Consider the following 15,285-nt stretch of genomic DNA (forward strand, 5'->3'; position numbering starts at 1 on the left):
ATGAAACAAAAACGCGCCTTCAAAAGTGGAAGTTTCTGAAGCGAAGAGAAAGCAATCCGAGATGGAACTTACCCCGGCTGCAAAGTTTCGCTTTGCTTGAAACCCATATTAGGATCATTCATAAACCACGTGGACACTATTTTGGTAATCTCGAGGGGGGGCCTCGTGGACAAGTTTTTTGTATGGAGCATGGACAATCGCCATAGATCCCCCCCCCCCCCGAAAGTGTCCACGTGGTTTATGGATGGTCCCATTGCAAATTTTGAAATTTGAGTATTTTTGAAAACTACGGTATTTTGGGAAAATTTTAGTATTGACAAAAACAACTTTAATAAAGTAAAAAAGTATGCAAAATTTCGCTCCGTTTGGTATCATTAATGCAAATCATGAAAATTTGAGTACTTTCGAAAAAATACGGTATTTTGTGAAAATGTTAGTATTATCCAAAAAAAAACATTATTAAGGTGAAAAAGCAATAATAAATTTTGCTTCGTTTGTTACCCATATTGCATTTTTTTTAAAATTTGAGTTAATATGAAAAATGCGGTATTTCGTGAAAATTTAATTATTAAAAATCACTTATAAAGTGAAAAAGCACAATAAAAATTGCTTCGTTTGATATCCATATTGCAAAAAAAAAAAAATTTGAGTATTTTCGAAAAAATGCGGAATTTTGTGAATTTCTTTGTATTATCCAAAAAAACATTATTAAGGTGAAAAAGCATGTAAAATTTTGCTTCGTTTGTTACCCCTATTGAAAATTTTGAAAACTAGAGTATTTTCAAAAAAACACGGTATTTGGTAAAAATTTTAGTTTTTAACAATAAAAAACCTCTAATACAAAATTTTGCTGCGTTTGATATCCATATTGCAAATTATGAAAATTTGAGTATTTGCAAAAAAATACGATTTTGAGAACAACTTTTAGTATTTATACTTTGAAACTTGCTACATTTTCAAAAAAAATATATTGTTGGTGAAAGCATTGAAAATTTAACACGATTTGATTGAATTAAGTCGATTTTAGATAGATTTTAATAATGAATTATCGTCCATTATTGGCGCTTATTTTATCGCCAATAAAATTTTCGAAATAACGGTAACCATTATCGTTACCGTTAGACGATAATATTATCGACGATAATTTTATCGATTAACATCCTTTATTTATTATCATATTTTATTATCATATTTTTTTATTTGTTTTATGTGACTAAAAACGCATAATTTGTACTAGAGTTTGCGATGGTGCAAATTATGTTACCGGAGACATGAATTTTGGAAAATGCTGTGATTTTTGAAAATCATCGTTAATATTGTTATTCAACATTTAAAAATTCTTTGTCCGATGCGAAATTATTTTTTTTCAATCGAAAATGTATTTTACGATAAATTGCACTGTTTTCAAGTTATATGCATTTCCAGGTGAAATTATTCGAAAAATGTTGAATTTTAAGCGAATTAAATATACTTCATGAAGAAAAGAAAAATCCTTCAAATAATATTTGTTTAATCCGGGTTCTGGTTGCTGAACCTTCCTAACCCTCTACAGCCCAACCCCGCCTCTAAACGGGCTTTGATGTTAAAATCCGCCAAAAGTCCATTTTCAACCAATTTTTGATTTTTCAAAAGCTTTGGAAAGAAGATCTCTTAAAATTTTATAAAATTCTATGGTTGGATGTGTGACTTGTTTTGTTCTGTATATTATATAAAAATTAGTATGCAGTATTTTTTGTAGTGTACAAGACTATGCCTCTAAGCATTTTGCAACAATTTAAATGATAATGGTATCGTTCTACAGTAGAAAATGTAAAAACAAGCAAAAAATTGAAAAAATGACTGTATAAACATGAAAAAAAAACTAGATAGGCAAATGGTAATGTTAGGTGGTTGTAGAATAGGCCAAATACAACCAGAAACTAACATAAACTTAACAAGATAAATTTAAAAACTAAATATTAAACAAGAATAATATAAAACAATTATTTCAAGAAAATCCACTGCGGTTAACCAAATTCAATTTAACAATACAACTTTGATATATCATAAATAAACGTTAAGAAAAGCTACTTTTGTTTAATAATGAATAAATTATTTTTTCAATATAGTACAAAAAACATCAAAAATGTTAAATTTTAACATTAAAAATCTAATCTAATCTAATCTAATCTAACTCTAGCGCAGTCAGTCTTTCGAGGGCATTCTGGAAAATGCCTTAGGTTGATTATCGCCTAGCATCCTCTTGTCATTATTAACAATTGCAGTATTAACTTTACGCAGTTGGCCTGGCCGTTTTAACGTTTTTGATGTTTAATTTTTAACATTAAAAATCCAAACAAAATAGTCATCCCTCAAATTCAAAGCTCCCGAAAATTCGGAGCAAATTTGTGGTGATACAGTCCAAAATTGTTTTCGTATTTTTCTAATTTCTTACAACAGATTACAGTTCTGCGACCCCAACATTTGTATTTGTCAAATTTTAATAGTTGGTAGTTGGTAGGCAATCAATTTACAACAAAATATATTTTTTTCATCTCCGCCATTTTGGCCGCCATCTTGGATTTAAAAAAATCGATTGACCGAAGTAAAATATTGTCAAGGTCTTTGGAAATTCGAGTCTGAACTGTATGTCAATACACGGAGAAGAAAGAGTTCCCAAAATGAAATTCCGAACCAGGAACGAAGTTTTCAAATGGCATGGTACGTTTTTCAAATACAGCAAACTTGCAAAATTCTAGACAACTCTTTTTTGTAACGAATTTGCAAAAACTAAATAAAATCTTGCGCATAGCAAAAGTCGAAAATATGCTAAATTATTCCAAAATTGTCACTGAGCTATCACTCAGCTTGATCTTAATTGAAACCCACCTCCCTTCCTGTAAACAAATCTAGCTCCTTGGAGTGCACTTCTGCACCAGCATGCCGGCTTCCATGTAGTTTCCAACTCGCACCCTTACATTCCATTACTGTCAAACAATGGGACACGCAACCCTACCCCCCCCCCCCCCTTTAGATAACCCAACACCGCGCAGTTGAAAAAGAATTTCCATGTTTTCGATTAATGTTTTCCCAACAGTCATCCGCTCGCTGTTTGCACTTCTTTCAAGATTCACCGCGCTCGAGAAGATGCTGCAACGACTTCCAAGAGCGTCGAGAGATACTATCTTTTTATTTATTTACTTTTTTTTTATTCGCCTAGTTCAGACACAATCAGAGACTAAAGAGTGCTTTGCCGCCTGCAGGCAGGGGAGGACTCCCTTAACGAAGTAGGCACTGCCTGACTGCAAGCAGCACGTGGACATGATTTATTGGGATCTCGTTCGACTTTGGCCTTCTTGGATGGCGTCACGTTCTGACTCCGTCGATGGTCTGCGCTGGTTCGCTCAAGAGTCGATTTGGAAGGGAAATGAGTTGGATAATTTGATAGATTTCTGGTACACGAGCTGACCACCGAGGTGGTCGACGATCTTGGTTTGATAGAATTTCTCCATTTTTCATCGACTCTCCTCTTGGCAGAGGAAGGGGATCGATGGAATATGAGCGATTGTTGCCCGGTCATGAATCAAACCTGGAGTTTGAAGAATCGGTTCCAATTCCAGCGCCACAAGTTCTTACTCATAAGCTATTTAAGGGGGAAAGGGGTGTACCTTTTAAAGCATCGACGCCTACTACGGTGACGACTTGCTCATTTGCATTTTTTGCATCAGCAACTTCGAGCCAAGAACAGTCGAAAACTGGGTCAGCTGCAAAATCGAAGTAGGCAGCTGCTTTACAACTTTGAGGTTGACGGTGGCGCTAAAAGTGCATGGCCTACTTCTGGTCAATTAGGGAAAGTCATAAATCAGAACTTCATGCGCGGTGTGAGGGGAAAAGAGAGAAGTTTGACTTTCAAGAATGAATACATAAATACGGTGCCAGCGGGCGAAAACTAGAAATAAGAAAGAAAGCCAGCCAGTCAATGAAAGTCTAGAATCGGAAATGAATTTTTATGAGTTTTGGCGCGCGGGTTGAGCTATAAATAATGTGACTTACTAGCGTTTCAAGCGCACGTGTGATGAGAGCTGGTGAACTGTGCCAAAAAGGCGAACTAGTTTGGCCGAGAAATGGTAATTGGAGGATTAATTTATGACTTTCTCGAGTGAGCTAGAATTGTTTGAGAGAGTGCTTAAGGTGAGGAATTATGAGTTATAACAATTCAAATTAAAAAAAAAAATCAATAATATGTTACGAAGCATTGAGTTCAACGTTTCATTCATCAAAGAAAAAAAAACCCAAATTGATTCACCAAACTTCTCAAAAAGAAAAACAAGAAAAGTTGAAGAACTTCTTACAACAAAACCAAAGCAGTAAAGCAAGTGGAATGACCCAATTCCCGAACTTTTCTCAAACCCGGCGAAAATTCCACTCCAGGAAGAAAAACTTTTTTCACCCGGCAAAACATTTCCCCTTCATTGGCCAAATTGGCCAATCGATTCCACGCCAAATCCCAAATTATGAATCCGGCCACTCAATTATGGCTCCACTAAGCCGATTGCCAATTCTAGAACTTTTGCCGGACACGAGACTGAATGTGAGTTCGGGGCTGGAGGGGGACATTCTAACATGTATTTAATCGCTCATAATGATTAGTATTTACGGTTACGACTTGCCGGCATGATTCTCCCCACCAGAAACAAGCAGGTTAAGGTGGGGCTTTCAAACGCTTCGATAATCTATGCCAAGTTACTGACCCTTGGTTTGCTCCCCCCTCAAAAGGGGACTCCAACCCAAGAAGTGGAAACAATCAAATCAATTATCAATTTAACGATCATTGGTCACGCCTGTGGGCTGCCACTTTCAGAAAGTGTGGAAAATTTTCTCCTCCCAACCCCCCTCCACCCTCCAAGAATGACATCGGGAACAAATTGAAACGGGATACCGGAATTGGTGCGGATTTTACGATGAAGGGGGGATGGTTTACAACAAGGGTTTTACTGGCTGGTTTTGTTAGGGAGACGGGGAGAGTTTATGATAATCAAACATCGAAACTCAATCATCGGAACGCGGAGCAAATATTATGGAAATTTTATTCCATTTTAGGTGAGTTGAGAAAGGGTCGGGTTGTTAAAATAAACATTATGAAGCAGAAAAGTGAGATTTAAGGTTAAAAATATAAGCTGTTTAAAACAATAAGTGTCAACATGATTGTCTAAGCATTAAATCCATACACAAAAAAAAATCCGAATGTTACATCAATTTGATGTAAATTAGCAACAAATTCTACGTAAAACAATAAATTTTACATCATCGTCGATTCTCAAGTTTACATCAACTGAATTCACACGTGATTCATTTTTCCATGACGGGTAGATTCACATTTTTTTCTGTGCATATTGTCTTAAAAGGAGCATAAGATTGGATAATTTTTTTTTGTTTTGTGATTAATTTGGCTTACATTTTTCCACCATACATCATTGATTCAAATCAATCAAAAACAACGCAAAATTATTCTTTCGTTTTTTTTAAATTATTCCGAAATTGTTGAATCAAGATAAAACTTGTAAAGGGATAAACACACTTATTTTAAATGTATTCATATACAGAGCAAAAATTTAAAAAAAATAAAAATTGTTTTCATAGAAAAGAGCAGCAAATTTCACAATAATTTAATTTCTTAGATTTTTATTTTTTGTAAAAAAATCAAATTTTTACATGCTGTCAATTTTTTTTTGGAAATTATTCAAAAATTTTTGCGGTTGCATTTTTACATTACTATTATTTTGAAAAATACTCAAAATTTCAGAATTTGATATCAAACGAAATGTAGTTTTCATCAAATTAGATTTTTTTGTAAAATTCTCAAATTTTCAAAAATAACTGTTTTTTTTCGAAAAAAGATCAATTTACATAATTTGTCAATTGGGTATCAAACAAAGCGAAATGTTGTGTTTTGTTATGTAAAAAATAAGTTTTTATTACCCTGCTATTTTTATGGTTAAATACTATAATTTTCACAAAATCTCGCATTTTTTTAAATCACTCAAATTTATAAAATTAGCAATAAAGTATCAAAAAGGTGAAACTTTGTATGAATTTTGCAAAAAATCTCAAATTTTCTTAATAAGCGATATGGGTATCAAACGAAGTCAAATTTTGACTTTAATTAAGTTTTGTTTGTAAAATTCTTAAATTTTCACAAAATTTCATAATTTTTCAAAAATATTGAAATGAAAATTTAAGTATTTCACAAAAAACAACTCTGGTAAAAAAATGCATTCAAAATTTCGCAAATTATGGCAAATTATGAAAATTTGAGTATTTAAGAATAAAAATGTTTTTTTTTGGAAAAATTTTTGTTCTTTCAAAATTCTCGGTATATGGTAAAAATTTGAATATGTAACAAAAAAACTCAAAAAAAGTAATTTTTTTTTAAATTTGAGTTACCGAAAAATTTAGTATTTTCTTTAAAAATACGGTATTTTGCTGAAATTTTATTTTTTACAAAAAAAAAAAAAAACTCTAAGAAATTGAAAATGCATACAAAGTTTTACTTCGTTTGATACCCACATTGTAAATTTCAAAAAATAAGAAAACTTGAATATTTTTGTAAATACTGAATTTTTCACAAAATATCGTGTTTTTACATTCAAATTTGTATAATTTGAAATGTAAGTATCAAAAGAAACGAAACTTTGCATGCATTTTGCTTTATCAGAGCTTTTTTTTTAAATAAAATATTCAAATGATATTCATAATTGAAACATACTATATCATCAACACATTTATTATAAGTGTGTGCATTGGAAATTTAACATGATATGGTTGGGTTATGTCAATTTTAGAATGATTTTGAAAACGAGTTATCGTCTGTTATCGACGATAAGATATCGCCGATAAAACTGTCGAAATCGCGATTACGATAGATTATCGTTATCACTAGATGTTAATATTATAGATTATAATTTCGTCGATATACAACCTTGCTAAAAGTGTAATTTTCGATTGCAAATTGGATTTCGAAGAATTTTTTTTTGAATTTTTTTAATTTTGATCATTTTTGCCACCATTCCACAGTGGGCGAAATGGAATCCAAAATCGGACTTAATTGAACGCGGCTGGTTTCCTGGTATGAATATAGTGTTTCCCATGTAAAAAAAATCCGGGGAATCGATTGGTGATGGTTTTATCCACCGCACGAAACGGCAAAGGGTCCATTTTGCCCCAATTCCCCATTTTTGACATTTTTTCTTGAAAATCGGTCTGTATTTAGAGCGGAGGCTTTATGCGGCCTTCCAAAATGCACTCAACTTATGTAAAAATGTCCCAGGAATCCAGTAAAAATAACCACTTGCACCGCAAAAATCATCTAGGGTCCATTTAACCCCAACTCCGCTATAAAAGTATTTTTGGCCATTTTCAAATGTTAGGTAAGAATTCACAAATCTTTATTTTTATCGTAAAGATCAGACAATTTTACATAAGAATGATGATTTGCACTTGATAGTTTGACACATTGGTCGCATAACGCCTCCGCTCTAAATACAGACCGATTTTCAAGAAAAATGTGAAAAATGGGGAATTGGGGCAAAATGGACCCTTTGCCGTTTCGTGCTGTGGAACCATCACCAATCGATTCCCCGGATTTTTTTACATAAGAAACACTATTTTTCACACCATTGAACCAGTCCACTGTGCATTCCAAACTCTTTCGCAAATGATGCCTTTTGTAGCTCCTAAAAAAAATTAAAAAAAAAAAAATCGAAATAAAAAAATATGTATTTTGGAATTCTGAGTCTGATTCAAAAATCTATAACTATTTTTTCGTGTCCCTATTTTTTTTAAAGTCGTTATCATAACCTACACCTTTGCCGAAAACACCAAATCGATCAGAAAATCCGTTCTCTCATGGATTTTGAGACTTTCACAAATTAAAAAAAAATACAAAAACCTCAACAATACACTGAGAAAAAAAAGCTCATAGTACGTTTTTGAGAGACTTTCAATGGAGCACTTCCATTCGAGCAGTTTTTGCTTTTTTCTACAATGTATTCCTTATGGGAGAACTGTCATTTCTACCACTCGAATCCGGTGCTCCATTGAATTTGATTTCATTATCGCGAGTTTGCAAAACACTACGATTTATAGTTTTTTTCTTTTTGAATCAGCTGAATACATTTTTTCTGCTATTTTAAATACAGTACCATTCCGTTTTTGGCAACTATTTTCTCGACACTTCCCGTCTCGGCAAAAACGACTGATGATTTCATTTTTTCTCTAAATTGTTAATTGAAATCCAATCTAAAACTTAACACAATAGTGATCAATTTTAAAATTGATGCTGATTTTTGGCAAGCAGAATTGTTTGAAAAATTCGTGTTGCCAAAAACGCCATCCTGTTTGTATTGGAATATAATCTGCTGTTTTTTTTTCAAAATCATTAGATTATTTACATAAAAACTGTATTGCCCGATGAAAACCTCTAAACTTCCTTCTTTTATTAGCTGATATCCCTTACTGACCAACTGGCAGCGAATTAGTCCCAATAAAAAGTAACACTCGACCATTAGCGATGCCAAATTCCGTCATAAAACGGGCCCTTATCTGCCTACAAAAAACGCCTTCGAATGACTTTTCATAATGCGGAAGTCGTAATAAATTCCCTCCGTCCATTGCTCTCCCCGGGAAAGAACCAACAAAGAAATGCCTCAAAGTAACACACAAGTCTGCATTCTATTAATTTTTATGCTCAAAATCATAAACATTTACTAATGGGACCTTTACAGCTCAGTTTATTCTCACGCAAAAAAAAGTAACCAACTCCGGAAAACGATAAACCCTTGCCCTTTCCCTTGTTTTTTTTTCTATAATGCAAAAGGACGATGGATTTATGTCTCACAACATGCTTCCCCAATCATAATTAGGCAAATTTTGCCGGAAAAGCCCCACCCAGTTTGTCTTTTTTGGTGTGAATTTTATTAAATTTTAATCAAATTAGGTCACTCAAAACTTTCCTTTAAAAAAACCTTAAAATCAATCAACTCTTTCCCTCCCTCTTCCTAGGAGGGGACAAAATTTACCCGCCATTGATCAATAATTACCATATAATTAAATTTTCCTTCCTTTCAAGCTCCCTCCCCACCAACGTGTCGGAAATGAGTCAACACAAAAGGGTTGGCCCCCACCCAGGCTGTCTGTCCCCGATCTATCAAAAGCTTCCCTTTTTTCAACCTGTGGGAAATGTGAAGAAACTGTTCGGAAATTGATTATAACCTGTCCGGTTGTGGGTTGTCCCCAAACTACGTCTGATTTCAGTGATAAAAAATAATAAAAAAGAAGCCGAATTTGAAATATTTGCAATACGTAATTCGCGAATGACCCTTGCCCCCCAACCTGTTAAGGGGAAGTTCGATGTCAACTCCATTGACGCCACCGTCGTCGGTGAAGCTTCTTTGTGCGTTTGACCTGGCTGGAAAGTGCTAATGGAACGTATCCGATGACTGGACCTGCCTCGGTGACAATCCTTTCTTTGCCTACTAGGGGACAGGGCGGGGAGAATGCTTTGCTGTCGCCAGACACAGGTGGACAATGGAGGTGTCAGAACGTGATGGAGTTTTCTCTTTCCTCTGGTGAAGGTGTTTCCGGTTCGATTGAGTTGAGGTGATTAAAGAGAGGTGACCTAATTTAATGTTATTATTCAATTACCTTTTTCTTGAAATTTGCATGGATTTTTTCTAAACATATTATATTTTTCATAACAAAAACAAAAACAAAAACAAAAACAAAAACAAAAACAAAAACAAAAACAAAAACAAAAACAAAAACAAAAACAAAAACAAAAACAAAAACAAAAACAAAAACAAAAACAAAAACAAAAACAAAAACAAAAACAAAAACAAAAACAAAAACAAAAACAAAAACAAAAACAAAAACAAAAACAAAAACAAAAACAAAAACAAAAACAAAAACAAAAACAAAAACAAAAACAAAAACAAAAACAAAAACAAAAACAAAAACAAAAACAAAAACAAAAACAAAAACAAAAACAAAAACAAAAACAAAAACAAAAAAAAAACAAAAACAAAACAAAAACAAAAACAAAAACAAAAACAAAAACAAAAACAAAAACAAAAACAAAAACAAAAACAAAAACAAAAACAAAAACAAAAACAAAAACAAAAACAAAAACAAAAACAAAAACAAAAACAAAAACAAAAACAAAAACAAAAACAAAAACAAAAACAAAAACAAACAAAACAAAAACAAAAACAAAAACAAAAACAAAAACAAAAACAAAACAAAAACAAAAACAAAAACAAAAACAAAAACAAAAACAAAAACAAAAACAAAAACAAAAACAAAAACAAAAACAAAAACAAAACAAAAACAAAACAAAAACAAAAACAAAAACAAAAACAAAAACAAAAACAAAAACAAAAACAAAAACAAAAACAAAAACAAAAACAAAAACAAAAACAAAAACAAAAACAAAACAAAAACAAAAACAAAAACAAAAACAAAAACAAAAACAAAAACAAAAACAAAAACAAAAACAAAAACAAAAACAAAAACAAAAACAAAAACAAAACAAAAACAAAAACAAAAACAAAAACAAAAACAAAAACAAAAACAAAAACAAAAACAAAAACAAAAACAAAAACAAAAACAAAAACAAAAACAAAAACAAAAACAAAAACAAAAACAAAAACAAAAACAAAAACAAAAACAAAAACAAAAACAAAAACAAAAACAAAAACAAAAACAAAAACAAAAACAAAAACAAAAACAAAAACAAAAACAAAAACAAAAACAAAAACAAAAACAAAAACAAAAACAAAAACAAAAACAAAAACAAAAACAAAAACAAAAACAAAAACAAAAACAAAACAAAAACAAAAACAAAAACAAAAACAAAAACAAAAACAAAAACAAAAACAAAAACAAAAACAAAAACAAAAACAAAAACAAAAACAAAAACAAAAACAAAAACAAAAACAAAAACAAAAACAAAAACAAAAACAAAAACAAAAACAAAAACAAAAACAAAAACAAAAACAAAAACAAAAACAAAAACAAAAACAAAAACAAAAACAAAAACAAAAACAAAAACAAAAACAAAAACAAAAACAAAAACAAAAACAAAAACAAAAACAAAAACAAAAACAAAAACAAAAACAAAAACAAAAACAAAAACAAAAACAAAAACAAAAACAAAAACAAAAACAAAAACAAAAACAAAAACAAAAACAAAAACAAAAACAAAAACAAAAACAAAAACAAAAACAAAAACAAAAACATCAATAGTCCTGCTTCAAAATTAAAAAAAAAAAGCCCAAAACGTCACAAATCATCGAAACTTCCTCTTTCACGCAATGGCACCTTTCAGTCAACCAGTCGTCCCCAGTAGGCTCTGGCCATCAAAGCAGTCGTCACCGTCAAAGAGATGACAAATTTCACAGCTCCTGCCAGGAATCGCGCGCGTGGCTCCACCGCCGTACGTGCCTGGGATGCCTGAAAAGAGGCAGCCTACTCTGATGGCCGCGTAGTATTTTTTGTTTCCTCTGTCCCGCCATCACCATTGAAACCCATTCACACAACTAGCTGTGCCTGCTGCGATGGTGTTAGCTGTTTTTTTACGCGCCTTTCGTTTTCCGATGGCTCTTGTGAAATCTAGAGAACGGATTTGAAAGTGAACTCAGTTCGTTGGAAATCGGAAAATTCATGCTCCAGGGGAAATTGCGCGCGCAGAATGTTCATTTTCCTGAGAAGTTCATTTAGAATTTCTTACAAGGAGTCATGGCATGCCAAGACGAAAACATTGTATTTCTCTGCTTAAAGAAAGTAATAAATTAACATTGCAGACTTGCACACCTGATGCTGTTTGGAAATTTCCTCCTACAAAGTGCTACAAAATTGCTTTCTGATAGATTTTTCAGGGGAAAAAAACATTCTCCAAGACAAAATTTCAAACCAAGTGTCCCCACAAAACTTTCCAGATTGGCATCCGGCCGAAAAACCCAGTAATAAAACCACCATCACGATAATGATACTTTATCACCCCACGTGTCGCACCACTCTCTGTACTCTAGTAGCGCGCGGGAAGGGGATTACCGGCGATGTGAATCGAACATATGCAGCGACCATAAAATAGGATCTAGTCTGTAATCTGGCGTCGACGGTGGCGGGAAACGAAAGTTGGTCCCCGCGCGGATGAGGTCGGTTGCAGTTTTATTTAGTTGAGGATGATGAGGATGATTTCCCGCTTGCCGGATTGCACTGTTGGTGTTTTGCTGGGTTGGAAAATTAGAGGAAGGGAAATGGTTGTTTTTTTGGGGAATGTTTGGTTACAGTGTCGTTACAGATTCTTTCCTGTTGATAATATTGTTGGGGTAGGAACACAATAGAGATAGTACATGGGTTTTTGAAGAGGGAAGTAGTTAGTTATGATTATTCAGTATCTAGCAACACTCTGAGATTTCGGTTATTCATTTTTTTGCATATTTCAATCTGGCTGAAACTTTTTGGAGTTTCATATACCCAAAGAAGATATTTTACATAGTAATAAATCCTTTCAAAAAAGCTATTTGAAAATTCAAATAATTGATCTTTTGTAGGATTTTTTGATCAATTTGTTGTCTTGGGCAAAGTTGTAGGTATGGAAGAGGACTGCATCGGAAAAAAAAATTTACGGAAAAAGTGCTTGTTTTCTAAATCACTTTTTGTCATTTTGAATTGATTTCCGATTTATTTTGTTATTTTGTTATTTTTTTTTTGTTCTGAAACCTCCCTCCTTTATTGAAATAATTATAAAGTGCATGTGCCATTTCGCAGTTACAGCCAATTTCAAGATGACTATTCTTGAAGAAAATACTGTGTTTTTTACTTTTTAAAAACATCCACCTTTGGAAAAAAAAATCAAATGGCTTTCTTCTCTTTTCAATTAAAATTATTTTAAAGTCTTAAAACATAGCCCTATTGGTAATTATGTCATGTTTGAAATTAATGTAAATAATTATTTCAAAAAATGTTAAGGTTCATTGGAAAAGCATGTGTTATTTATCGCAAACCAATGTATACTTTTTTCAATCATTTATTTTTTCCATTTATAATTAAAAACTTAACAGGTTTTTAATATACAACGAGATGGTCATTGTATGGATTTAAAAATACTTAATTATATTTTTAATCTCGTTTTATTCGAAATTACGTATATAAAGTCCTAACATGTTCGATTCGGCCCCTGAGAACAGCCAAGCAGATGAAAAATATGTTTTTCTGTCTGCAAAAAAAATAACGTCCAAAATTCGGTAAAGAAAATATCATAGGCTTTAAATTAAATTTTCAACATTGAAATATGAAACATTTGTAAAATTTCATGATCTTCAATTATTTATTTTGTGGCGTACAGGGTTGTTAAAATATCAAAATATCAGCTCTCAGCAACTACAATTATCACGCCTGAATAATCATGCCTCAAATACAACTACTCTTTTCTCCTCATTGAAAATCTCAGCGCCGAACATAGCCGAACACGTTTTCGTGTTTACCCACTCGCGATTGACATTTTCCTTTTCTCTCTCATTCCCGCTTCCACGGTCATCCTACCGCAACAGCGTTTAACCACAAAAGCCGCCTCAAAACCAATTTCGCAAACGCAGTTTAACGGGACGTCATGCGTGGTCTACTCCTAATCGCCATCTCGCGATCTCTCATTGCAGTTTTCGGAGAGATTGAGAGATTTAGCGGTGAGAGCGCATAGTCGAGGAAAAGGGGAGGAATGATAGAGTGAGAATGACATCGCTGGGAATCACGAGACACAAGAAGAGATCTCACAAGCTATATTGATGGCCGCTATACTCTCGGATATTTTTGGTGCAGAGATAATCTATTGATAGCTTTTCTATCACTCATTTGCAACACTGGTGGCGTAATATTGAATGTTTGGCCCTTTTGAAACATTAGTCTTGATTTAAAAAAATTATAAATATTTTATTTTCGAAATGATCATTAAATTTCACAAATGTTTTTCAACATTGAAAATTGGATCATTAGTTGCTGAGATATTGGCATTAGAAAATGTGGGAATGTTTGGATGAGACTTTAACAACTTCAATTCTCTTGTTTATTTATCTTTTATTCGCTGTACTTCAGCAACCAGAGGTCTAATCTTCAATGTCTCTCCGGCAATTTCATTTGAAGTTTTCTGAATGGACAATCATGGAAACTATTTTAAAAAAATCGAATACGAGATTTTTTTAGTGAAAACTTAACTTTAAGTGTACTTTTCGATTAAATATTTGATTTTACACTAAAAACAGAGGTCAAAAAATCTGTTGACTAAAATGTCAATTATATCCAAAAAACACTTTAAAAATACCATACCATTTAATTAGACCATGCAGATTTTGAGAAACAGTATTTTGTATCTGGAAAATTGTTAATTTTTGAATCGGCTTTTTTCCGTGTAACTGTTTTTTTTTGTTAAAAAGTCCTCATCAATATCTGCAACTTTGCCAAAGACACCAAATCGATCAATTGTCCACCAAAAGTATCAAATTTTTGTATGGACAGCTGCCAAAGTTGTAGGGAGCCATGTATAGGCGAACCAACGGCACAAAATAACTTCTTTGATCATAGAGAAGGACCCCAAAAAGTTTGAACCAAAAAAAAAAAATTATAAATAAAATCCATTTCAGGTTTTGGTGGAGATTTGATCAGTTATAATCAATTTGAGGTCAAATTAATAATATTTCTATTTATTTTTAAAGTATTGTTCAGACTCGTACATCTCTAAGAAAACATTTTTAAGCAGCTACCAATTAGAAATCATAGAAATCATTGATTTAACCCTTAGTTGCTGGTACTTGACCCAGCGACGAAATCAGCGTAACTATTAATCGGATTTACAATGTTGCAATTGAAAATTTAAGACGAATTTACATAAATCTACGTTTTTCTGAAAATTATTATTTTGAAAATATATCAAAACATAACAAATAACTCTCCAAAACTCAGAAAAAAATAATGTTTTAATTTTTAATCCGACTAAAACTTATTTGGTGCCTATACTGAAAAAAAATGATACACGGTAAAAAAATGTGTGCCCAATAGGGTGCCCAGAAAAAATGACCCCCTGCTCCACAAGCGGAAAATGGGTTTTTGCGTTATTTTAAGCATCTGTGTAAATTTTGAGCGAAATTGGATGAGAATAACCCATTGATACCCGAGCCTAAAGTTGGTGAAAAAATCGTTTTTCATACAAAAATGACTTTTTTAAATCGCTAATAACTTTTCAGGATCGAGTTTTAC

The sequence above is a fragment of the Culex quinquefasciatus genome, chromosome 2 (assembly GCF_015732765.1).
Source record: "Culex quinquefasciatus strain JHB chromosome 2, VPISU_Cqui_1.0_pri_paternal, whole genome shotgun sequence".
Classification (NCBI taxonomy): Eukaryota; Metazoa; Arthropoda; class Insecta; order Diptera; family Culicidae; genus Culex; species Culex quinquefasciatus.